Here is a 24,292-nt window from a genome sequence, read left to right on the forward strand (position 1 = left end):
GTCTGTCACTTCCTGTCTGGTGTCACTTCCTGTCCCGGGAACACTTTCCTCCTGTCAGCCATTTTAGATCAGCTTCCAGAAGGTCCTGTGATTGTCAGTCTCCATCCTGAACACACGGCCACCATAGGGCCAGCATGGGATCTTCTCCATGTCAGAGCACACGGGTAAGTCAGGTGGATCTCCTATTCCTGGTCCCGGCTCCTGTCCCTGCTATAGACGGACCAATCATCTGAGACCGAACCTTCCTCCTTGTCATCGATGATCTGGGTGTATTATTATTATTTATTCCAGGTACTTATATAGCGCCGTCAGTTTACATCTATATTGTACATTCCCATCAGTCCCCGCCCCCGAGGAGCGTACAATCTAAGGGCCCTAACTCACATTCAGACATACACATACAAGGGACAACTTAGACAGGAGACAATTCACCTCCCAGCATGTCTTTGTAGTGTAGGAGGAAACAGGAGTACCCGGAGGAAATCCACACAGGCACAGGGAGAATATGCAAACTCCAGGCAGGTGGTGCCATGGTTAGGATTTGAACCAACAACCCGAGTACTGCCAGGTAGAAGTGCTAACCACTCAGCCACTGTGCTGCCCCGTGCTGTATATATCTCAGCATCTACTTCTCAGTGTTGGTTTCCTCCTCATTGCCGGCCATCATTTGGGCCTCAGAATGGCTCCGGTATTCCCTCCTAGGAAGGACATTCAGGCCGATCTCCCACCATGTTCCTCTGATGTGTCCGAGACAGAATAACAGGAGAGACACCAGGAGAACCCGCTGGGACCTGACACTCCGAGAACCAGAGTTATGGTGGAGTATAGACCCTTCCTGAGATACTCCTCCCTGGGAACGGTCATACCTCCGTACTCCTCTCCTGTACATACCCATCACTGTCATACCTCCGTACTCCTCTCCTGTACATACCCATCACTGTCATACCTCCGTACTCCTCTCCTGTACATACCCATCACTGTCATACCTCCACACTCCTCTCCTGTACATACCCATCACTGTCATACCTCCGTACTCCTCTCCTGTACATACCCATCACTGTCATACCTCCGTACTCCTCTCCTGTACATACCGATCACTGTCATACCTCCGTACTCCTCTCCTGTACATACCCATCACTGTCATACCTCCGTACTCCTCTCCTGTACACACCGATCACTGTCATACCCCCATACTCCTCTCCTGTACATACTACCCACCATCGTATCATCTGCAACTCCTCTCTTACATGTACTACCTGCAGTTATGCTCTTCTTCTTAAATTGGGGAATAACTCGATGACTTACATACTTTTCAGACCTTGTGAAATATTCTTGGCTGTTTTGATAATAATACACTTTAATTTGTATTTCATGATAAATCCTGCCTCATCTCTGCCTCTCTACCTGCAGCCTAACAATGAGGCGTGCATGCAGCCACTGATCTATTTCTGGCTTTTGTCTCTCAGTCATTCTAATGTTCATTTCTCCAAACGTCCTCCAGGACATCCTTCCTGAGACAGAGCTCCTCCCTCTGGGACAGGAAACACGTAAGCACAGTTCTATAAATGGCGGACCACCAGGCCTCCCTCCTGAGTTTTTAGTGTTTCCTCTGCAAGGATGGGTGCAGTCATCAAGGAACTGATTGTTTGGAAGTCCTGGGCCCTAGAGGTTGCTGGTGGATCCTGGTCTGGCTTACTTCCTGCTTCCTGACGTGATCCCTTCAGGGGGAGTGGGGCTGCACTCCTGATATCTTTCCATGCCTCAGTGGATGATGACCATTGGGGTTGTCCTGGGTGGTCCAGGACCTTTGATGCCTATTGCATTCCTTCCCGTGTTGGGGGGGGGCTCCAGCATCCGATGCACAGTGGGGCAGAATGACTGCCAAGCAGGCGTGCGAGTAGCCGCAACTTCTGGGTGCTGTCCAGGAACCGGAAGTTTCAGCTGCAGTGACGTCATCGAGGAATGCTGGAGACTCGTGGTTCCAGTCTCCATAGCAGCACAGGCATCTGGTCAAGCAGCCAGTCTGGTGTACAGACCCAGCAGAGCCTGTGGCTCTACACCAAGAGGGATGGATGGAAGGCGCTGGCACTTCTCAGGCAGACCCTGGTCCTTCAGGCACTGGCTCCTCTAAGGTAAGCTTGGGGACTCTGATCCCTCTTGCTGACCCTGGTGGGCACACTTCCTTTTCTTGCTCCCCCAGCACAGTGGTTTTTGTATGAGGCGCCCTGGGCTGATTATTTTCTGTATTGTGTTTTTTTTCTTGCTTATTGTAGGTTAATGCCCAGGACAAGGTGCAGAGTCAGAACCCCAAGAAGAAGTGTGCAGTTTGTGCAGCTAAATTGGGTTCAGCTTGGGAAAAACCCTTATGCTGCAATTGTGTGGCTAGCCTAATTAAGGATAAGTCATTTACAGCCTGCCATAAAGTGCTCACCTCCATTAAGGATGACGTGTTGTCTACATTTCACTCCTTTAGATCCCTGTTGGAAAAATGCAGTCGCCACTGGATCCTTGGACCCAATTGGCTGGTTTGTAGGTAGCAGATGCATTAAGAAGGGAGGAGGACCCGGAGGAGGATCCTAGGTCCCAGGTAGATTCAGGATCATAAGATGAGGACGGTGAAGTTTGCTCCTTCAGAGGTTCCAGAACAAATTGCCCCTGGAAGATGTGGACGACCTCCTTAAAGCTATTTACGAAACCTTAGAGATCGAGGAGGAGGATGTTTGCCTATCTAAGCATGACCTCATGTATCAAGGTTTGTATGCTAGAAAGACTAGTGTCTTTCCAGTCCATAGTTCCCTGGTTGATACCATTAAGCAGGAATGGGAAAGCCCTGAGAGGAAACCCTTTTTCTCAAGTAATCTTAAAAGGAGGTTTCCTTTTTAGGATAACAGGTCCCAGCAATGGAACAAGGTTCAGAAATTGGACACCCCCTTATCTAAAGTCCCTAAAAGGACAGACTTAACATTTGAAGATATGGGGGCTCTGAAAGACCCTATGGATAAGAGGGATGAAGTCTTACTCCGCAGGGCCTGGGATTCCACTTCCATCAGCCTTAGGCCACCTTTATCGGCTACCTGTGTCACCAGAAATCTGGAATGCTGGCTTACACAGTCGCATCTCTCGGCAGGGACCTCCAGGCAGCAAATCCTGAAATAATTTCCTTTGCTGTATAAAGCAGTTGGTTTCCTTGTGGATGCCTCGGCCTAATCAGTTAAGCTAGCGGCTTGAACCTCTGCCGTAGTGAATTCAGCTAAAAGGGCATTTTGGTTAAAAACCTGGGCAGGGAACTCAGCATTCAAACTGCACCTTTGTGCCTTACCCTTTATTGGCATTAATCTTTTTGGTCCAGGTCTCGAGGAGGCTCTGGAATGTACAGCCCATAACAAGAGGACATTCCCAGAGAGTAAGAAAAGGTTTTACTCTAGTAGTGTTTTTTGTCAAAAAACACATGCCCAGAAGGTTAAGGAGGTTCAGCCTAAGAAACATTGGACAGGGCACAAAAATATGGGAAGAGGAGGAATCTTATCCAATCCTCCTCAAAGCCCACCAAGTCTCATCTCAATGACTTGAACGTCCCAACGGAAAGAAGACTGGGGACCTTTCTCCCTCAGTAGGCTTCAATCTTCTCGAATCTGTACATCCTGGACTTGATCAAGAAGGGGTACAGGTTGGAGTTCAACTTCAGTCCCCCCACCAGGTATCTGGTAACCCACCTTCCCAAGGATCGGGAAAGGGTGCAGGCCCTGCGTGTCCTAATTGGGGACCTGGTAGATCAGCAGGTCCTTACCAGAGTTCCCTGGGACTAGCAGGGCAGGGCATGTTATTCCCATGTGTTTGTAGTAAAAAAACCCTCGGGCACGTGACCCTGAGAGCAGATTTATCATTATTAAAGGCACCCTCTCGGTTCGTGAACTCACGATCGCTAATGTCTGTGCACCAAATTTGGCGCAAGCATCCTTCTTTTCCTATTTATTTCAAAATTCTTGATAGGTTTCTATCCCCTCGTTTATTGGTGGGAGGTGATTTTATTTGGTAGCTAACCCTCTTTTAGACCAAAGCTTGTCCTCACCATCCTCCCAGGCCTTCCCAAAATCCCTTACCAAAAAATTAGACACACTTCAACTGGTAGACTCCTGGAGGGCACATATTGTAGGAGCTAGAGATTATTCATTTTACTCCCACCCACATGAGTCTTATGCTAGACTAGATTATATCTATTGCTCCCCCATTCTGCTGGCTAACTCTAGGAAAGCTTGCATTCATTTAAGCCCCTGGTCAGATCATAATATTATCGCGCTGTCTATCACTTTTATAGGTCTAGCCCCTACTCCCTACTCCTGGAGACTTAACGACTCTATGCTTACGGATACTAACACCCGCCATGAAGTAGTTACTTCCATTCAAGAATACTTTCAGTCAAACATAACTCCTGATATCTCCCCGGCCATCTTGTGGGTAGCCCATAAGGCGGTCCTGCGAGGCCACCTTATTTCTATGGCTTCATCTAGAAATAGAGAGCGGCGGAAACAAATTCAGAAACTTACCCGAGAATTAGAATCACATTATAGGGCTCATGTTGGCAATCCATCTCTCCTTAACAAAACCATGATATCGCAAAAGCGTCTAGAACTGAATATTTTACTATCCCAGAAAACTGAAAAAGCTCTACGCTGGTCGACGGCCTCCTTTTTATTACATAGTAATTCAGGGTCTACTATGTTGGCACAGAAATTAAACCTTTCAATACGACCCCCACATATCTACAAGTTATGTACTAAATCCGGCAGTATCTCCTCTCTTCCTCGTGAAGTCCTGGGTATTTTGGAAAATTTTTATTCCATCCTGTTAGCTCCCCCGCAACCAACTTCTGCTTCCTCAAATGGCTCATGGCTTGATTCTATACCCCACCCTGTTCTCTCACCCTCTCAGATATCCTCTCTCAGTGCCTCATGCACTTTGAAGGAAATATCCTGTGTGATTAGCACACTAAGAACTTCCACAGCAACGGCCCTGATGGGTTCACGGACAGTTATTATAAACATTTTGCTCCTACATTGGCTCCCTCTTTGATGTCATTATTCAATGATGTTTTGCAGGGCGGTAGGTTTCCTGAGGAGATACTCTTGGCTAACCTGTCTCTATTACCTAAACCCCTGAAAGACCATCATTTACCTCAAAACTATAGACCAATCTCAGTGATGAACAATGATCTGAAAATATTTAGCCGCATTCTGGCAGATAGGTTGGCCCCTATTATCTCCTCTTTGGTCTCACCAGACCAATCAGGATTTATCCCAGGCAGACTTATCACGGACAATATTCATCTCACATTAAATGTTATTCAGGATGTCAATTTTCATTCTAAAGAAGTTTTGTTATTGATAGTGTCCTCTGGCCCAGGGACGGACTGAACATTCGAGCACTCGGGCACTGCCCAAGGGCCCAGGGTCAGTAGGGGGCCCCATGAAATGCCCCTAGTACCTTTTTTTAGGCTTTTTTGGGTGTGCTTTGAGTGTACTTTGAGTGTGGGCAAGGACATAGAGGCCCCATGATCCCCTATTGCCCGGGGGCCCCATGAGTTGTCAGTCCGCTTCTGCTCTGACCATACTTGTTTTCATTACTGCAGAAGATGGGCTTTAGTGATGAATTTCTGTCTGGTGTACATGCTTTGTATGACTCCCCCCAAAACAAGAATAAGACTTCCAGGCTGCAATTCTGTATTTTGTACACTAGGCGGAGGTACCCGTCAGGGTTGTCCTCTTTCACCCTTATTATTGGCGCTTGTTTTGGAACCCTTGGCAATTGCAATAATCACACTCAGACATTTCTGGTTCCCCATTATTGGTTCACATTTCACAATTTGTATGTATGCAGATGATGTTCTGCTTTTCCTTACTAAACTGTTGGTGTCATTGCCTGACTTCTGCTCATTATTGAATGACTTTGTAACAGTATCAGGTCTTACTGTAAATGTTACTAAATCAGTAGTTCTGCCTATTAATGTTCCTGATTCCCTGGGTGCATCTCTCCGCAATTCTTTTCCATTTCGTTGGGCCACAGATCAGATTTCATACCTAGGTATAAACCTCACCCCCAGATACTCAAAATTATTTGCTGCTAATTGGCCACCATGTGTGTCACTCCTCTCACCTCTATTGAAGATCTGGCATGGATCCCCTATCTCATTCTTGGGCAGAGTAAGGGCAGTAACAATGAATGTCTTCCCTAAATTACTTTATTTAGATCACTCCCAATCCCTGTCTCCAAAACGTTCTTAGATCGCTTTCAACGGATTATTAATAATTTTATTTGGCATAACAAACGCCCTCATTTTACTTCATTGGTCCTCTACCGGTCACAATGGGCGGGAGGCCTAGGTCTCCCCAATTTCTGGCTTACTACCTGTCAGCCCGTTTCGCACAGCTATCACAATGTGCGACTATTACTTCCCAGGTCCCATGGATCAGATTTGAATCTCAGTCTATTCATCTGTTCTATTTACCATGTGTATTATGGTCCAAAATCCCCCCCCCCCCACTCGTTATTGTTGTATAATTCCATTGTTGCCCAATCATTGATGTTTTGGTCCCGTTATAAACTTAAATTGAATCTTGTCTCCTCTGTCTCACCAGGTTCATCATTTTTTGGTGACCCAAATTTTATTGCAGCATTCTCATCTTCACAGGTATTCCGTTGGTGGTATGATAGGTCCTTTATTAGGTCATCTGACTTTCAGAGAGGAGGATCTTGTATCACTTTTGAGATGCTACGCATACTTTTTGATATTCCGCTTCGTGAATATTATCATTATCGACAGATTAGACATTTTTTTAATTCACATTTTGCTCTTACGCCTTCATCTCCGATTTCATTTTTTGAACCTATTAGCCGTGACTCTCCTAGGGGCAGGGGTCTTATTTCAGATTTGTATCACCAATTTTTGGTTACTTTCTTTCCCTCACCCCCTCTTTATAGACAGAAATGGGAGGCTGATAGTGATGTCACTTTTTCTGATGAGGATTGGGATTCCATGATGGATAATGTGTGTAAGAGCTCTAGATCTTTCTGTCCATGAGACGGCCCTCAAAGTAATAACCAGATGATATCATACCCCATCTAGACTACACGCCATGTATCCAGGGACGCCCCACCTTTGTTTCCAGGGCTGTGGTCTTGCTGGTACTCTAGTGCATATATTTTGGGCCTGCCCAAGCCTCTCATTGGTGTGGCACAAAATTTCTGAAGTTGGCTCTGCAGTGGCAGGTGCTCCGGTGCATCTGTCTATGCAGTCCTGCCTACTGGGAGCCCCCATCTCGGGAGTTCAGACTGAGGTTATGAGGCTAATCCATAGCATTTGTATATCCACCCTATGGGCTATTGCCCTACATTGGAAATCCCTCACAGTACCATTGACCACAGTTCTGCAGAGTTGATGCGGTGATGCTCATGGAGAGAATTCATTATACTCTATTGGATAAGATGCATTTATTTGACAGAAAATGGGAACTTTGGAGAACTCACAGGCATTTACTAGATCAATAAGGACCATTTATGCTTTGATTGAGTTACTTTGTTGGTCGTTTTATAACTCTGCCTCCCTCTCTACCTATATTGCTCATGTACTAAATTTCTTTTCTCTTTTTCCCTTTATTCTACATAATTTCACCTTTGAAATGAATACTGCAGTTGTTCCTTGTTTCTCTTGTATATTCTATTTGAAGCTGTAATGCCATTTTGAAGTCTATTTCTTAAAAAATAAAAACGTTTGTAAACAAAAAAATATATATTTAGTATAATTCTACAATTTTTGCAACTAATAGCACAATGCTGTTAGCTAAACCTTCTACCAATAGCTGGACAACAAAATAACAAACGGATCACCCTTTCATCCAGCCGTGGTCTAATGCTGTTTAATGCCCATGATACCCAGCCAAGCATAGCCTCTTTGAACAATGCATACACTTACCAACTGCTTATATCTGCAGGCTGACATCTTCATCCCAATAGTCTATCCTTGGCCTGACTCCTCTATACAACAGATGTTTAATATCCTGTTTTTTGGCCTCTGTGGCTTCTGAAGATGTTCACTGCTCCCCCACATTTTCCTTGGTAGCCCGAGTTGGGCCTGCCCAAGAATTTTTTTTTTCCATCCATTTATATCCCAGTGACATAGACAGATGGACAACCTACCTGTTTTCACATCATGGCCTTTTGGCCTCCTGACCTGTTTTGTCAGACATTTCTCTCCCTTTACTAACCTTGCTTCCCCCACTTCTCTCCTTTCTTTCTCTTATTCCTGTCCCAGGAGTGATGATGTCGCCATGATGCGACACCTACAATCAGCTTTGCATCTGTCCTTTATCATGGCTCCAATAAATATACTTACCCTGAATGTTCAGGGAATAAAAAAATTAAGGCCTTCAAATCCTTTGCCCATGCCAAAGCACATGTGGTGTGCCTGCAGGAGACTCATTTCACTGCCAGCCATATGCCGAAATATCTCAGCTCTTCCTACCCACAGGTTTATATGGCTTCTGCCGCAACTAAACACACAGGTGTACTCAAAGCTTTCCACTGCTCTACTCCCTTTACACCCAAGGCAGGGATCTGGGACCCAGAGAGCCGTTATATTTTCTAGTGGGTCACCTCCTTGACTCAGAGGTCACTATAGCTTCATACTATGCAGCAATCCCAATCCTAACTCCCATTTGCTACAAGTAATAGATTCCCATAAATTAGGTACACTTTTACTATGTGGCAATTCCAGCCAGCTAGTTTATTCCTTTTTAGACAAATCCCCCATAACCTCTTATCCATCCACATCCTCCTTCCAGCAACAACTCCAACAATGCTCTCTCATAGACACATGGCAAGAAGATAACCCAGCTAGAAGACACTATACATACTACTCATATCCACATAAAACTTTCTCCCACATTGACCATATATTTCTGACTAGAGGTATGTCCCCAGCCCTCCTATCCTGAACCATCATACCTTACCCCTGGACTGGTCACAAAGCTGTCCTCTTGACCCTCTCCTCCTTAGTACCCCAACAAACTAGCACTACATGGAGTCTAAATGGCCCACCCATCCCACAGACTGGACATTGAACTAGCCATCAAAGAATACCTGACACATAACACAACTGATGACATCTCTCTCCTGACCTTTTGGGAAGCCCATAACTCTGCAATTAGAGGAGCCTGTATCAGCCAAGCCTCACATCTCAAGAAAGGACAGCGAGCAATCCATCACCGCTTAGAAACCTCATTTCACCAGGCCAACAAAGCCTTCCAATCAGAGCCCTCACCTTCTCATAGATTGTCCTGGACAAGACCAGGCTAGAAATAGATGTTTTCTTGACAGAATCAGATGAAAAAGTTCTACACCAATCCAGACATAAACATTATATGAACGCAAACAAACCTGACACTTTTCTAGCCCTGGGACTGTGAACCTCAGACCACACACACAGACTTGTCCATTTAAAGATTACAAAAACTTCACACACCAGCCATCCTAATAAAATATTACAGGTCTTCCACAAACATCTAGCAGAATTATACTCTGAGACCGGCTCCTATGATGAATCGCAGGCCACTGAACTTTTCTCAAGCCTATCTCTACCAACACTCTCAGCTTCTCAATGTTCTTCCCTGGAAACACCTATTACAGAACTTGAGGTCCCGAACTCCATCAAGTCCCTAAAGTCTAATAAGCGGCCTGGCCCAGACAGCTTACAGCCCTATATTCCAAAATATTTACTAACCTCCTTCCACCTTTATTGGTTAATGCATTTAATGCCTTACTCAAAGGTTATTCTTTCTGCTCAGACGCCCTAACAGCAGTCATTTCTATGCTACCTGAACCCCAATCAGATCACACCACATGGCTTCATTACACACCAATCTCCCTTCTTAACTTGGATGTTAAAATCCTAGAAAAATCCTATCTGCATGGCTGAACTCCATCATAGGCACCTTGGTACACAAGGATCAGATGGGTTTTAAACCGCCCTCTGCCAAGCCAAGACCACAGAGTGATTTTGCTAGAACATGCAGCTTGCATACGCCGCATTCCCGGCTGTTTCCTTTCCTTAGACATAAAAAAAGCCTTTGACTCCAATGGATATCACCCCTTTACACCTCCCCAAGGGCTTACTTAAGATACGTGGGTTACAAGTCAGACCTTTTCTTCCACACAAGGGGAATGAGGCAAGGCTGCCCCTTGCCCCCCTCCTTTTCTAGCGAATTAACCTTTAGCACAGCTGATAAGAAATAACACAAATATTAAAGGATTAGAACTTGGCGGTCATTGTCAAGGATCGCATGATCGCCACCCTCAACATGCGATGATCGCACGACCGCGACGTCCAATATGTCATGATCGCGGCGTCACACCCCAGATCTTCTCACCAAACTCGTGACCGAAGGATTGGCCGATCTAAAACCACTATGTGACGTGCGTAACACTGCCACACCCAGCTGCACCCTGCACTACGATTTTCCAGCTAATGGACTACAATCTGTGCCTGCAGCCTCATAGCGCTTGTTACTGGGTCAGGTTAATCACTCAATTAACCATTCATTGCCACCACCTCCTTTTTATCAGAGAAAGAGGAAACTCGGGGTTCAGCTAATACACTATAATGATTGAAATAATTGTCTGTATAAAACGGTCTGCAGACCGGTTATACAGAGGTTAAAACAAACAGTCGCATCTCTTCAAAGGCAGGGATTCGTGAATTGCAATTAAGAGCTATAGGAACAGTTCAACACGTTCAGAAGACAGATTTATTACTAAAAGGGTCAAACATGTGCAATAATAATATTTACAGAAAAGATGTAACTAAGATATATATATACAGTCATGGCCGAAATTGTTGGCACCCTTGATATTTCTCCAGGAAATCATGTATTTCTCACGAAACGTATTGCATTAACACATGTTTTGCTATACACATGTTTATTCCCTTTGTGTGTATTGGGACAAAACAAAAAAAGGGAGGAAAGAAAGCAAATTCGACATAATGTCACACAAACCTCCAAAAATGGGCTGGACAAAAGTATTGGCACCCTTTCACAACTGCGGATAAATAAGAATGTTACAAGCATGTGATGCTCCTGTAAACTCACCTGGGGCAAGTAACAGGTGTGGGCAATATAGAAATCACACCTGAAAGCAGATAAAAAGGAGAGACGTTCACTTAACCTTTGCATTGTGTGTCTGTCTGTGCCACACTAAGCATGGACAACAGAAAGAGGAGACGAGAACTGTCTGAGGACCTGAGAACCAAAATTGTGGCAAAATATCAACAATCTCAAGGTTACAAGTCCATCTCCAGAGAACTAGATTTGCCTTTGTCCACAGTGCGCAACATTATCAAGAAGTTTGCAACCCATGGCACTGTAGCTAATCTCCCTGGTCGTGGACGGATGAGGAAAATTGATGAAAGATTGCAACGCAGAATAGTCCGGATGGTGGATAAGCAGCCCCAAACATGTTCCAAAGACATTCAAGCTGTCCTGCAGGCTCAGGGAGCATCAGTGTCAGCGCGAACTATCCGTCGACATTTAAATGAAATGAAACGCTATGGCAGGAGACCCAGGAGGACCCCACTGCTGACACAGAGACATAAAAAAGCAAGACTACAGTTTGCCAAAATGTACTTGAGTAAGCCAAAAGCCTTCTGGGAAAACGTCTTGTGGACAGATGAGACCAAGATAGAGCTTTTCGGTAAAGCACATCATTCTACTGTTTACCGAAAACGGAATGAGGCCTACAAAGAACAAAACACAGTACCTACGGTAAAATATGGTGGAGGTTCAATGATGTTTTGGGGTTGTTTTGCTGCCTCTGGCACTGGGTGCCTTGACTGTGTGCAAGGCATCATGAAATCTGAGGATTACCAAAGGATTTTGGGTCGCACTGTAGGGCCCAGTGTCAGAAAGCTGGGTTTGCGTCCAAGATCCTGGGTCTTCCAGCAGGACAATGACCCCAAACATACGTCAAAAAGCACTCAGAAATGGATGGCAAAGAAGCGCTGGAGAGTTCTGAAGTGGCCAGCAATGAGCCCAGATCTAAATCCCATTGAACACCTGTGGAGAGATCTTAAAATTGCTGTTGGGAAAAGGTGTCCTTCCAATAAGAGAGACCTGGAGCTGTTTGCAAAGGAAGAGTGGTCCAAAATTCCGGGTGAGAGGTGTCAGAAGCTTATTGATGGTTATAGGAAGCGACTGATTTCAGTTATGTTTTCCAAAGGGTGTGCAACCAAATATTAAGTTAAGGGTGCCAATACTTTTGTCCAGCCCATTTTTGGGGTTTTGTGTGACATTATGTCATATTTGCTTTTCTGCCTCTGTTTTATATTTGTTCCAATACATACAAAGGGAATAAACATGTGTATAGCAAAACATGTGTTAATGCAATACCTTTTTTGTGTGAAATACTTGATTTTCAGGAAAAATATCAAGGGTGCCAACAATTTCGGCCATGACTGTATATATATATAACAGCACAGCAAAGAGATAACAGGGAGAAGTTAAAGGGTTAAGTTACTTGTCATTTAAGCCTTGAATGGAAGCAGATCATGTTTCAGAGCAAAAGGTCTCCCCGGATGGTATATTGATGTTAAGAATTGGGAGATGTCTTTTAACTTTTTTTTTAGGCCTGCTAGCCTGTTTTTTAAAGTCCCCCAGCAGGGGGTGGCTCTGAGTAACTGACCAATACTCTATTTAGGGAGAGACTGGCAGGAGGAGCCCAAAATTAGAACCAGCATCTTTCATAATTCATTTTCTGGCCTATAACTTCCCAGCTGCACAAGCGACAATCTCTCCGCGGGTGTTTTATTATGCAGATAAGTCTAAGGATCATGTAGATATGAATTATGAAATTGTATGTTACACGGTGTACAAGTTCTATGTTTTGGCTCCCCTGATGATCTGAGGTGGACGAGTGACCAATCAAAATGTTAGTGTGTGCATTGGCTATCTGATGAGGTGCCCAGTTTTTATGTAAGTCTTCCATATTTCAAGATATGAAACATAGGGGAAAAACTGATTTTACCAGAAGTTATCTGATCCTGCCACCTACACTGAGCTGGTTTTATGAGGTTACAATTTCTTTCAATTCCTGGGAAAAGCTGCCTTATCTCAGTTACGAGGTGAGAAATTACAAAGGTTCTCTGGCAGAGAGACTCTGGCTCTCTAGGGGGGCTTTGTAGCTCTGAGCCCCCTGCTGCTCTAGCCTGCCAGTGACCCACAACCAGATGTCGCTGTGGCTGAACAGAGAGGAAAGGGGGGAGGATGCAGGAAAATATATTTTAGGATGGTTAGTCCCTTCGCCAAGATGAAGGTTGAAACCAAAATGGCTGACCCGCGTCCATCTTTGATGCGCGCTTTTGTGACAGTCATCATCATAAGTTATGCTTTTTCTCTGATGACAATCTCCTCTTCATGTCTTTTCCTTTGATCTCAGCACCCAACCTTCTCCAATGCCTGGACCAATTTGCAGTGATTTCGGACCTGGTTGTGAATCCCAAAAAGTCTACAGCTCTTAATATCTCTCTACCCTCCTTAACTGTGTCACATTTCAACACCCTCCACCCTTCTCTTGGTCCAGTCAATATATTCCTGATTTAGGACCCAAGCTGATGGCAGACCTCAGTATTCTATATTCTGCTAACTACCCTCCTATGTTAACACACCTTACTAATCTTATGACCTCCTGGTCCAAACTACCCCTCTCATGGATGGTTGTATCACGGTTGTAAAAAATGACAATTCTGCCCAAAATATTATACCTTTTTTGGATCCAACCCATGTGTGTGTGTGTGTGTGTATGACATGAAAATAGGGTGTGCAGCGCTATACAAATAAAACACACTATCTAAAGTATGGCAAAATATGACAGAAATGGAAAAGTCCTATAAACTGAATGTTAAACAGTCCAAGGTGGTAAAATATCAGTCCAAAAGGTATACTCCAGTGATGGAGTATAAATAACTTCAATCCAAATGGGTATATTCCAGCATCCTAACATGAAGGTGTAGAAAAATTGCCCACTCACCGGAAGTGCAATTTAATGTGCACATAGAAATTCCATGAAGCCGGAGGTCCCATGAAGGAATAGCTTGATGATAAAGGTGCCCTCTGGTGGTAGATGGGGTGACGGCTGCCAGAGAAGTTGATCTGGACCAATATCCCAAATTGTCCTGCCTGGGTGGACTCCTAGAATGCTGGGCTGAGATGTGGAGGCTCAGTGCCAGGTGATAGAGATGAAAACGCTCATGGTGTAGTATTATAAAAAGTATTTAATGAGTATATATCATTATGATAAAACAGTAAAACGTACAGGGTTAGAGTACCAGTATAGGTATAGTGTAAACGAGCTCTTTAAATGCACTGACCAGTGAATACAAATGATGGCCACCGGACCTCCTGATCCGGTGGCGTAACGTCAAGGCGTGCAGAGGCTCCTCCTAGACGCGCTTCGTGTAATAACACGTCTCCTGTAGGGGTGATGCCATGCATGCCTGACGTCTCCTTACTGCTATTTATAAGCTAAAATTGCGCCAAAAAGTGTCCTGGCGCCGTTCTGCCGTTTTTCGGCCTATTGCGCATGCGCGGGCGCCATTTTGCCGGCTATTTGGCCTCATGCGCATGCGCGGGCGCCATGTTATCGGTGATATTGAAAACGTCTAAAAATGGTCGGCGCGCGGTACACTGCGCATGCGCGAGAGTTCCGGCGGCCATTTTATTGGTTTGAAAGCATGCTGCCGACATTCAACTGCGCATGCGCGAGCCGAACGATCGCAGCTAATGCCAATAGAACAGTCTAGGTGGTATCATACTGAGCTGATGGCCAGTATATATCACACCTAGCAAATGGACAATGACTGTGGTGGTGGATACGAACGGTACCAATATAAAAATATGGAAGTATATAAAAAATATGAAAGTATAAAAAATATATGCATATAGAGATGTGCATATAAAAAAGGGGGGGAAAGCCTATGCTTTAATTAAAAAAGTGGTCGCCATTTTATTAGGGATATGAGATAAACCCGGGCAATTAGCAGGCATGAGGTCTCCCCACACTTAAATAGACAGATATATGGATGGAAAGACTATATCCTGCTGAAGATCAATAGATACTTAGCGTATTGTTTTAAAAGATATTGGCTTAATAAAAATATATAATATAATCCCCAGTAATAATAATAATGTATTGAATAGTTATAATACTCAATGAATCATATAAACAATCATATAAAAAATATAAAAAATATATATCACACATAATAATAGTAAATGGATATTACCATAATCAAATTCTTTAAATGCTGAATAAATCATGTAGACATAATGACCTAAAAGAGTATTGTTATGATCACATAGTAAAACACTAGATGAATCATGTAGACATCCATCTAGTATGCATCCCTTTCGCCCAGATTGGGTCGTTACTACATATGTGCGTGCAGTGTGTCAGAAAAAAGACCTTTCTCATAGTGCAGGGTATATACAATATGCCAGATCAGCTATTATCTATATAACAGTTGATGTCCACTTCAACATTATGTCCTAAAGGGACCATGGATTTCATTTCGAAAATCCATTTAGTTTCTAGACGTGAGACTTGTCTTGATTTATTAATGCCACGCCAGTGATGTTGTGCAATATCAATCCCCATAAATTTAAGGGAAGAGGGATCTTTATGATGAAATTCCCTATAATGTTTTGAAAGTGAGTGCTCGCGGAACCCTCTTTTAATATTATATACATGGTCGCGGAATCGGTCACGCAGCCTTCTGGTCGTCCTGCCAATATACTGTTTCCGGCAAGGACATTCCAGAAGATATACCGCGTACCGGGTGTTACAAGAAATAATGTGTGTGTGTATGTGTATGTGTGTATATATATATATATATATATATATGTCACAATATAGGTGATGCCAGGGTGCCCAAATCTGTTATATCTCCCTCCCAAATATAGTACATTTCAGCCCCTCAAAGTGCATTCCAGTCCCAATTTCATTAGCCAGTTTCCCCCAATTCACTTCACTTCAGCTCCCATTTCAGAAGTTGTTTCCCCTGTCAGGATGACCTTCCCCCCCTGCTGCCTCTCGTCCTGCCGTGGCTCTTTGAAGCCGAGCCGTGCAGGACAACAGGTGCGGCTCTTCTCACCTCCACCACTATCTTCTCCCCATCCTGAGAGGCCTTAGGGGAAAAGATAACGAGGTTCACGCCTCTCTGCGGAGAGGTGCGAACCTCCTGCGGAGAGGTTCTGGACCGCGGTGTCAGAATGACTCCGCATGGTCCCAGCATCCGCAACCGCATGCACGGGGAGTTTCCGCACTTGCAGATGCCACCGGACAAAGGTTGCGCTCATGAGAGTGCGACCCGTGTCCAGGGGGGTGTGCCTTGTTGCCGAGCAACGAAGCTCACCACCCACGGCCTGCCCACCATTGCCAGGACAACCGGGAAGCGTCCTGCATAGGTTTAAGAGACTGATGCCGGGCTCTTCCTGGTCATCCATTTCGCTGCAAAGCCACCGAGGGATCCCAGATGAGACGGGACCCTCGTGGCCACTCTGCATAGACCCCCCAAGGATAAGGGGAGCCTCCGCAAGCTGCCGTTCTGCACACCCCAAAGCTAAGGGGGAGAGCCACGCCAGCTGCCCACCGCAAGCCCCAGAGAAGGGGGAAACCTCTGCAAGCTGCCACTCTGCAAGCCCCAACAATAAGGGGGAGCACCACACAAGCTGCCCACTGCAAGCCCCAAGGATAGGGGGAGAACTACACCAGCTGCCCTCTGCAGGCATCTAGGACTCGGGGGGATTATTACCATGGACTACGCCACGCATACTCCGGTTTCAGGGCAAGTACTTGATGCCATATTACCTTGCTCCCCTGTGGACCCGGGCACCCCTGTAGGATCTGTGAGTGTATGCTCCCCTGTTTTCCCTGAACTGTTCTTGTATTCCCTCTCTGTCACAGATCGCACGGTTGCCGCCACCAACATGCGACAATCGCACGACTGCGACTAACAGTAATACGTCACGCCCACGGCGTCAGACCCCAGACCTTCTCACCAAACTTGTGACCGAAGGACCGGCCGATCTAAAACCGCGGTGTGACGCTCGTAACCAGGCCACACTCAGCTGCACCCAGCACAGCAATTGTCCAGCTAATGGGCTACAATCGGTGCCTGCAGCCTGAATGCACTTGTTACTGGGTCGGGTTAATTACGCAACTAACCCTTTCAAACTTTTGTTGTACAGAGAAGAAGGAAACTCTGTCAGAAATACACTATAATGATTGAAAAGTCACCTGTCCAATATAGTCACCTACAGGCCAATTGGGCAGGGAGTAAACAAACACAGTAGCGTCTCTTCAAAAGGCAGGAATTCGTGAATTGAAGGTAAGCGCTTAAAAACAGTTTAACACTTTCAGAAAGAAAGATTTATTACTAAAAGAGTCAAACAGGTGCAATAAAATATTTACAAAGAGATGTCACAAAATATATATATATATGTATATAAGGACACAGCAGAGATAAAAGGAAATTACAGGGTTAAGTTACTTGCCCTTGGCCTGGGTTTGCAGATCCAAGTTGCAGAGCAGGATGATTCTTTATCTCCTCCTTCGATGTTAGCTGGGAGATCTCTCTTAACTGTTTCAATACCGGGCAATTTTACTCCTTCCTGCCCAGGCCAGTTTTCAGGTTTCAGCGCTCTCACACTTTGAATGACAGTTGCGCGGTCATACAACATTGTACCCAAACTAAAATTTTATCATTTTCTTCACACAACTAGAGCTTTCTTTTGGTGGTATTTAATCACCGCTGGGGTTTTTATTTTTTGCTAAATTAACAAAAAAAGACCAAAAATTTTGAAAAAAAAACACATTTTTCTTTGTTTCTGTTATAAAAGTTTACAAATAAATAATTGTTCTTCATAAATTTAGGCCGAGATGTATTCTGATACATGTCTTTGGTGAAAATAACCCAAATTAGGATGTATTTTTTAGTTTGTAGGAAAGTTATAGAGTTCAAAAACTATGGTATAGATCTGAATATTGATCAATCCTGAAGTACTGACAGCCAATCTAATTTCTTGAGGTCCAAGAATGTCAGAACAGTACAGATATCCCCCAAATGTCAGGACAGTACAGATATCCCCCAAATGTCAGGACAGTACAGATATCCCCCAAATGTCAGGACAGTACAGATATCCCCCAAATGTCAGAACAGTACAGATATCCCCCCAAATGTCAGGACAGTACAGATATCCCCCAAATGTCAGGACAGTACAGATATCCCCCAAATGTCAGAACAGTACAGATATCCCCCAAATGACCCCTTTTTGCAGAGTAGACAGTCCAACGTACTTCATAAGAGGCATGGCGAGTTTTTTGAAGTTGTATTTTTTTGTCATAATTTTTCGGAAAATGAAAAAATTAAAAAAATTATTTTCACTATTTTTTTTTTTTACATACTGTCACCAGTGCAGTACAGCGTCATCATATAACTGGCATGGCGGTGAACAGCGACACTGACTGGTGACAGTATGAAAAAAATATATATATTTATTTATTTATTTATTTTATTATATTAAATTTTTTATTACATTTTGTTTTATTTTTTTAAGATTTTTTTTCATATTTTACTATGACCAAAATAGTACAATGTTACCATAGTAACATTGTACTACTTTGGGGAAGTGATCAGTATTTTTTTTTTTTTTTTACACAATTTGCTTATAGCAAAGAATTACTTTGCTATAAGCAAGCATTTACCTGAATGAAATCGATTCATTCAGCTTTTTTTTTTTTTTTTTTTGTGCTTAGCTGTGATTTGGTCACAGCTAATCACATGACATGTGCATGTGATTAGCTGTGGCCATTCACAGCTAGGCACTAGTATACAATGGATGGCATCATGAATGAAGCCATCCATTGTATACAACTGTCATGTGACCTGCTGTGATTGGTCACAGCAGGTCACATGGTACCAGCAACGGGAGCCGGTACTCGGATCTGTCATCGGCCGTGTCCGAGGTGCACGGGTGGTGACAGATCGCACTGCTGCGTCGCTCTGCAACCGCGCAAACCGCGCATGTGCGGGAGCACGCCAAATGGCTTGCACCCGGAATACAGGAGCACATTTGAAGCCGCCAAACGGCCATTGGCCGGGCGGCTAATGGTTAAAACTCTCACTCGCAGGCTTGCTAGCCTGTCTCTTTTTAAAACTCCCTCTGAAAGGGGGGTTGGGGTCAGGGGAACTCTGAATTAAACTGACAGCTTCATACTCCATGATATGAAACATACAGTTGACCTGAGGAATGTTCCATTAATTGCTGGTTAGTTTATTGATGTGTGGACTTACACAGTTTTGGGGTCAGTGCTTCCCAATTCTCTGAGAAATGCTGGCCTTATCAGAACGTAGGTGAGAAAGGTTACATTTTCCCCAGACTGCTGGCACCAAGCCAGGGATGCCTAACCTGGTTGACCCACACCATCTGTCAGGAGATCACGTTTGCCTCTCGGGAAGGGAGGGGGTAGGGAATGAGGGCTGAGGAATAGAAAAAGGGGAACTCCGCATCCAACTCTGATGAGCAAGTTTGCTACACTCTCCACTTCCCTGTTTGGATTACAAACTGCTATAGAGACATTAACTTTGCCCCTGGGGCTGGACTACAATTATTTTGGGCCCCTTCATTGCTATTTCCCATACTGGGCACTGTCGCCCCCCTCGCAATCCCCCATTGAGTGACTGCCATTTGTATTAATAAAGCTTTGTGTTTTTGCCATCCACCTTGCGTGTTCTGTCCTGCCTACCCTCCGTCACAATATACCTTCCTGTTTCCTCTGCATATTACAGTGTCATGCCACCACCTATGTATGGGGCACTGTTAAACTGCATCTACCCCAGTCCATCCATACCTTACTGAAACTTAGAGTGGTCTGGGGCTTCCTAACTTTGCAAAATATTTCCAAGCTGCACATCTTGCTCAACTCCCTAATTATCATGCAGTAAAAGTGACCCCCTCCTATGGGTCACTATAGAATCAGTAGATTGTATCCCCTCATCAGTTGCAAATTTACTATGGCTACACCCAAGAGACCGTCACTCACTCCAACACCCAATTACTCAACACTACCCATCTATCTGGGACAGTCTAAAGTTCTGATACACCTTTCAGTCACCCCATAACCCACTCATGGCATACCTCCTCAATCCAGGCTTTTATCCGGCATGGATGCCTCCATCTTCTTTTCATGCTTGTCCTAGAGCTAGTCTAGTTCAACACCAGACTCCTTTATACCCTTCCAAACCCTATGTGACTCCAACAAAATCTCTACATCTGAAATTTTTAGATATCTTCAGATCAAACACTTGTATTGCTCCCACTTACACATGAACACCTCTGTCCTAGACATGACTAGGTTTGGACACATATGTAAATGTGACCCCCATGCCAGACTTTTGATTTCCACCTTATATGCACAGTTACCAGCTCCACCACCTTACACTTCCATACCATATACATCCAAGTGGGAATGGGATTTAAATCTTCATTTGGAAGCGATTGGGCAGACATATGGTCTGCTGCAAAATCCTCCTCCCAAAATATAGTTGCTATGGAGACTAACCACAGCACTCTCATGCACTGGTACCTGGTCCCTGCCCGGATCACTAAATCCATCCCTAATCCCTGACTTGTTTCCATGGCTGCTATGAAGCAGTTACCCACCTTCACATTTGGTGGACCTGCCCGGTTGTTCAAACATATTGGTGCAAAATATTCCATATGCCTACAGTTCTTTATGAAGAAGTTACAGTATATATATCCATCCGGCCACTGCCTCATTTAATAACAAGCCCCAAGAAGTATACCTTATGGTGTGTCTCCAAGCTATGGATGGAAGGAAAGGGATCACCCCACCGGCAAGTGAGAAGAGGGGAGCATGAGTCAGAGCAATTCCAGTGTCAGCCAATACAAGTAAGGGGATGGATGCAGTGTGACCAAGCCCAAGTGGGCGGGGTGAAATGCATCAGAGGGCGTGGCTAGAATGGCAGCTGAGGCCATTCCTCCACACTGGACTTGGTCGGTTGACCAGCGTCCATTCCTTTACTTGCATAAGGCCCAAGAAGTGACACACTGGCAATTCAAACTACTCCTGTAGGTCACCATCACGGCTTAGCAAACCATAGCGAAGGCCTGGAAATCCCCCCACCTCAATACCACTGAAACTAAGAATAGTGTCACTCGAGCCACGATACATGTCAAAGTAGAAGCCGTCCTATTAGACAGAGTGCATAAAAATGAACAACTATGGCAACCATGGGTTGACCATTTCCTACCCTCAAACTCTGATGAAACCTTACTCTCTTTGTAGTCCTGAGTCCATTAGTCCATTAGGTAACCCACTACTCAGTTGCTACTCTATACAGGCACACACCCTCCCCCCTGGGGACCTCCTCTCCTCCCCCCTTATCTGTACCCCTTTCTTCACTACTCTTGCTCTTATCTCTCCATTGCTCTCTTCCTTTTCACCTTTCCTCTCATTAGCTCTTTATCCCTTTATGGGGTTTTCCCAATTGGGGGAACCTACACTATCAGTTTGAATTTTCAGTGAGGCGGACAGGTCACCCACTCGTCTGCCACTGGTATCTGCATACAGGTTGAAGTACTAAATCTATACTCCCACTGTGAGAGTACCAGAAATGATACTATAGAGTATATAACATGTTTCAGTCTCTACATTCACTCCTCCCTTGATACTATAGCACTGTTATCTCTAGCTTAAGTTAAAGCACAGCTCCACCCAAAAGGGGAAGTCCTGCTTTAACTAGTTGATGACCGCAGGTAGCCAAATGACGGCTGCACTGCAGCCGGCCAGTTCTGGGAGGCCGTCATATGACGTCCTCCCAGAACGCGCTCTCCTGCATGCCCCCCGTGATCTCTGTGATTGCTGTGTCCTATGACACTGGTCACTGGGAAATGTAATTGCCGGGTCTTGACTGAACTTTCCTCACCCTGTCAGAGCATGAGGAAAGTACTGCTGGCAGTTGTCAGAGGAGGGATTGGCACCATTCATCAGGGCACTGATGATCAGTGCCCGGAGGATTGGTGCCCAGCAGTGCCACCCACCTTTGCCCAGCAGTGTCGCCAGTCAGTGCCCAGCAGTGCTGCCAGTAAGAGCCCACCAATTACACCCAACAGTGCTTCCAGTCAGTGCCCAGCAGTGCTGCCAGTCAGTGCCAGTCAGTGCTGCCTATCGGTGCCTACTATCAGTGCCAGCTCATCAGTGTCACCTATCAGTGCCGTCTCATCAGTGCCGCCCATCAGTGCCGCCCATCATTGCAGCCTATCAGTGCAGCCTCATCAACGCACATCAGTGAAGGAGAAAAATTACCTGTTTGCAAAATTTTATAATAGAAACAAAGAAACTTTATTTCAAGTTTTTTTACTTTTTTTTTGTTTATAGCGCAAAAAATAAAACACTCAGCGGGGAGTAAATACCACCAAAAGAAAGCTCTATTTGTGTCAAAAAAATTATAAAAATTTCATATGAGTGCAATGTTGCATGACTGCGCAATTGTCATTTAAACTGCGACAATGCTGAAAGCTGAAAATTGGCCTGGTAAGGAAGGGGGTATAAGTGCCTGGTAGGCAAGTGATTAAGGACCCCACTGGCACCTTTTGGGGGGATAACCGAAATTGACAGGTACCCGCTCCCACTTCTGCTGCAATCACCTAGGTGATCAGAAGCGGACATTGTCCTCCCCCCTCCCTCCCTCCCTGTAGTCTTCTGGGACACATGAACGGTCCTAGAAGACCACGGGACCATTCACAAAGCACAGAGATACTCGCACATGCTCAGTGGGCACCCGGATGTGAAGCCGCAAACTGTCACAGCTTGGTACCCACATTGAAGATGCCGGCACTGGAAACACGGGGCGGCTGGTGAAACGAGCTGCGGGAAGGACACCACGAGATCGAGGGACAGGTAAGTGCCCGTCTTTTAAAAGTCAGCAGCTACAGTTTTTGTAGCAGCTGACTTATTTTTTATTTTCACTGGAACTCCACTTCAATGTATGAAGATATTATTTGTACTGTACAAATTACAACCTGTACGTTACCTCTAAGGGTTGTACCCCTTCTGACTTACTGTTGGTGAGTCCTGCAATCACATTGTTATGAGCTCCTTGTAAAACTATTATCTCTTTCCAATAACATCTATGAACAAGAGAAGATATGGACCCCACAATTCCTCTATATACTCCACAATTCTCCCATGTGGACACCTCATAAGTGGTTCTCCAGTATAGACTCCCAGTTTGGGGAACTCATTTAGAAGAAGCCATCAGCTAGAATCAAACTCCCTACTCTACAGTATGGTGAAGACCAAGGAGGCCTAGCAATACCAAATGTTAGACTTTATATTATAGCTGCCCAACTTCAACATCTTACCAGGTGGGACTTAGTAGACACATTAGATCCCATCCATCGGTTGCTACTTCCATCAGATACAGATTTCACATCACTCTTACACTTGTTAATGAGCTTCAGATGGCACCAGTGGGAAAGGCATGATCTCTCATATATTTATTCCAGTCTTTTGACTCTTACTGAAGACTTATAGAAAGAAATGGGAAACAGAGAAAATAAGAGAGAGTGGTGGGAGGTGATTGTGACCTCCATACCACTCATCTCTCTGTCCTCTTCACAGAAACTCAGTCATTTCTTTTGCATAGAGCTTTCAGGACTCCAGCTCAATTGTTCAGCTAGGACAGGAGGGATTTCCCCTTATGACCCCAATTGTAGTGGTGATGTTGGGGATTTGATACACGTTTTGGAGATGTCTAAACATATTCAAAATTATAACGATAGGACCAGCATTATAACATTGGCATTCAATATTCCTCGGGTGTGCCTCTTGCTCTCAATAGAGGAGGAATTATTTACACCTCCTCCTATTACAAGTCATATAGCAATAGTGAGGCTGCTGTTTATTGACCATAAAAAATATCCCGATCTTGGCTATCATCTCAAACTCCCAGCAGACAACAGTGGATTGAGCAGGTGAACTCCACACTAAAATATGAAAAATGAACTCTCCAACATTGTAATTCCCCCAGGAGATGTATGTCTCTCTGGCAGAACTGGCTGGATACTCCTCACTCCTAGTTAGTTCTTCATAGGCTTTTAAAATCTTAGCTCTTATAGCCCCAAAGAAGGAGAACGGCCAGCTATTTGTTTATAAAAGGTAAAAGTGA

The 24,292-nt window shown here is 44.6% G+C and overlaps 1 pseudogene; it reads right to left on the reverse strand.

Moving 5' to 3' along the window:
- Window positions 1-24,292, reverse strand: part of LOC149470578 (uncharacterized) — a 195,300-nt pseudogene that overhangs the window by 126,208 nt on the left and 44,800 nt on the right.

Source organism: Staurois parvus, unplaced genomic scaffold, assembly GCF_062004578.1.
Source record: "Staurois parvus isolate SC_StPar_1 unplaced genomic scaffold, SC_StPar_1.0 ptg000038l, whole genome shotgun sequence".
NCBI lineage: Eukaryota > Metazoa > Chordata > Amphibia > Anura > Ranidae > Staurois > Staurois parvus.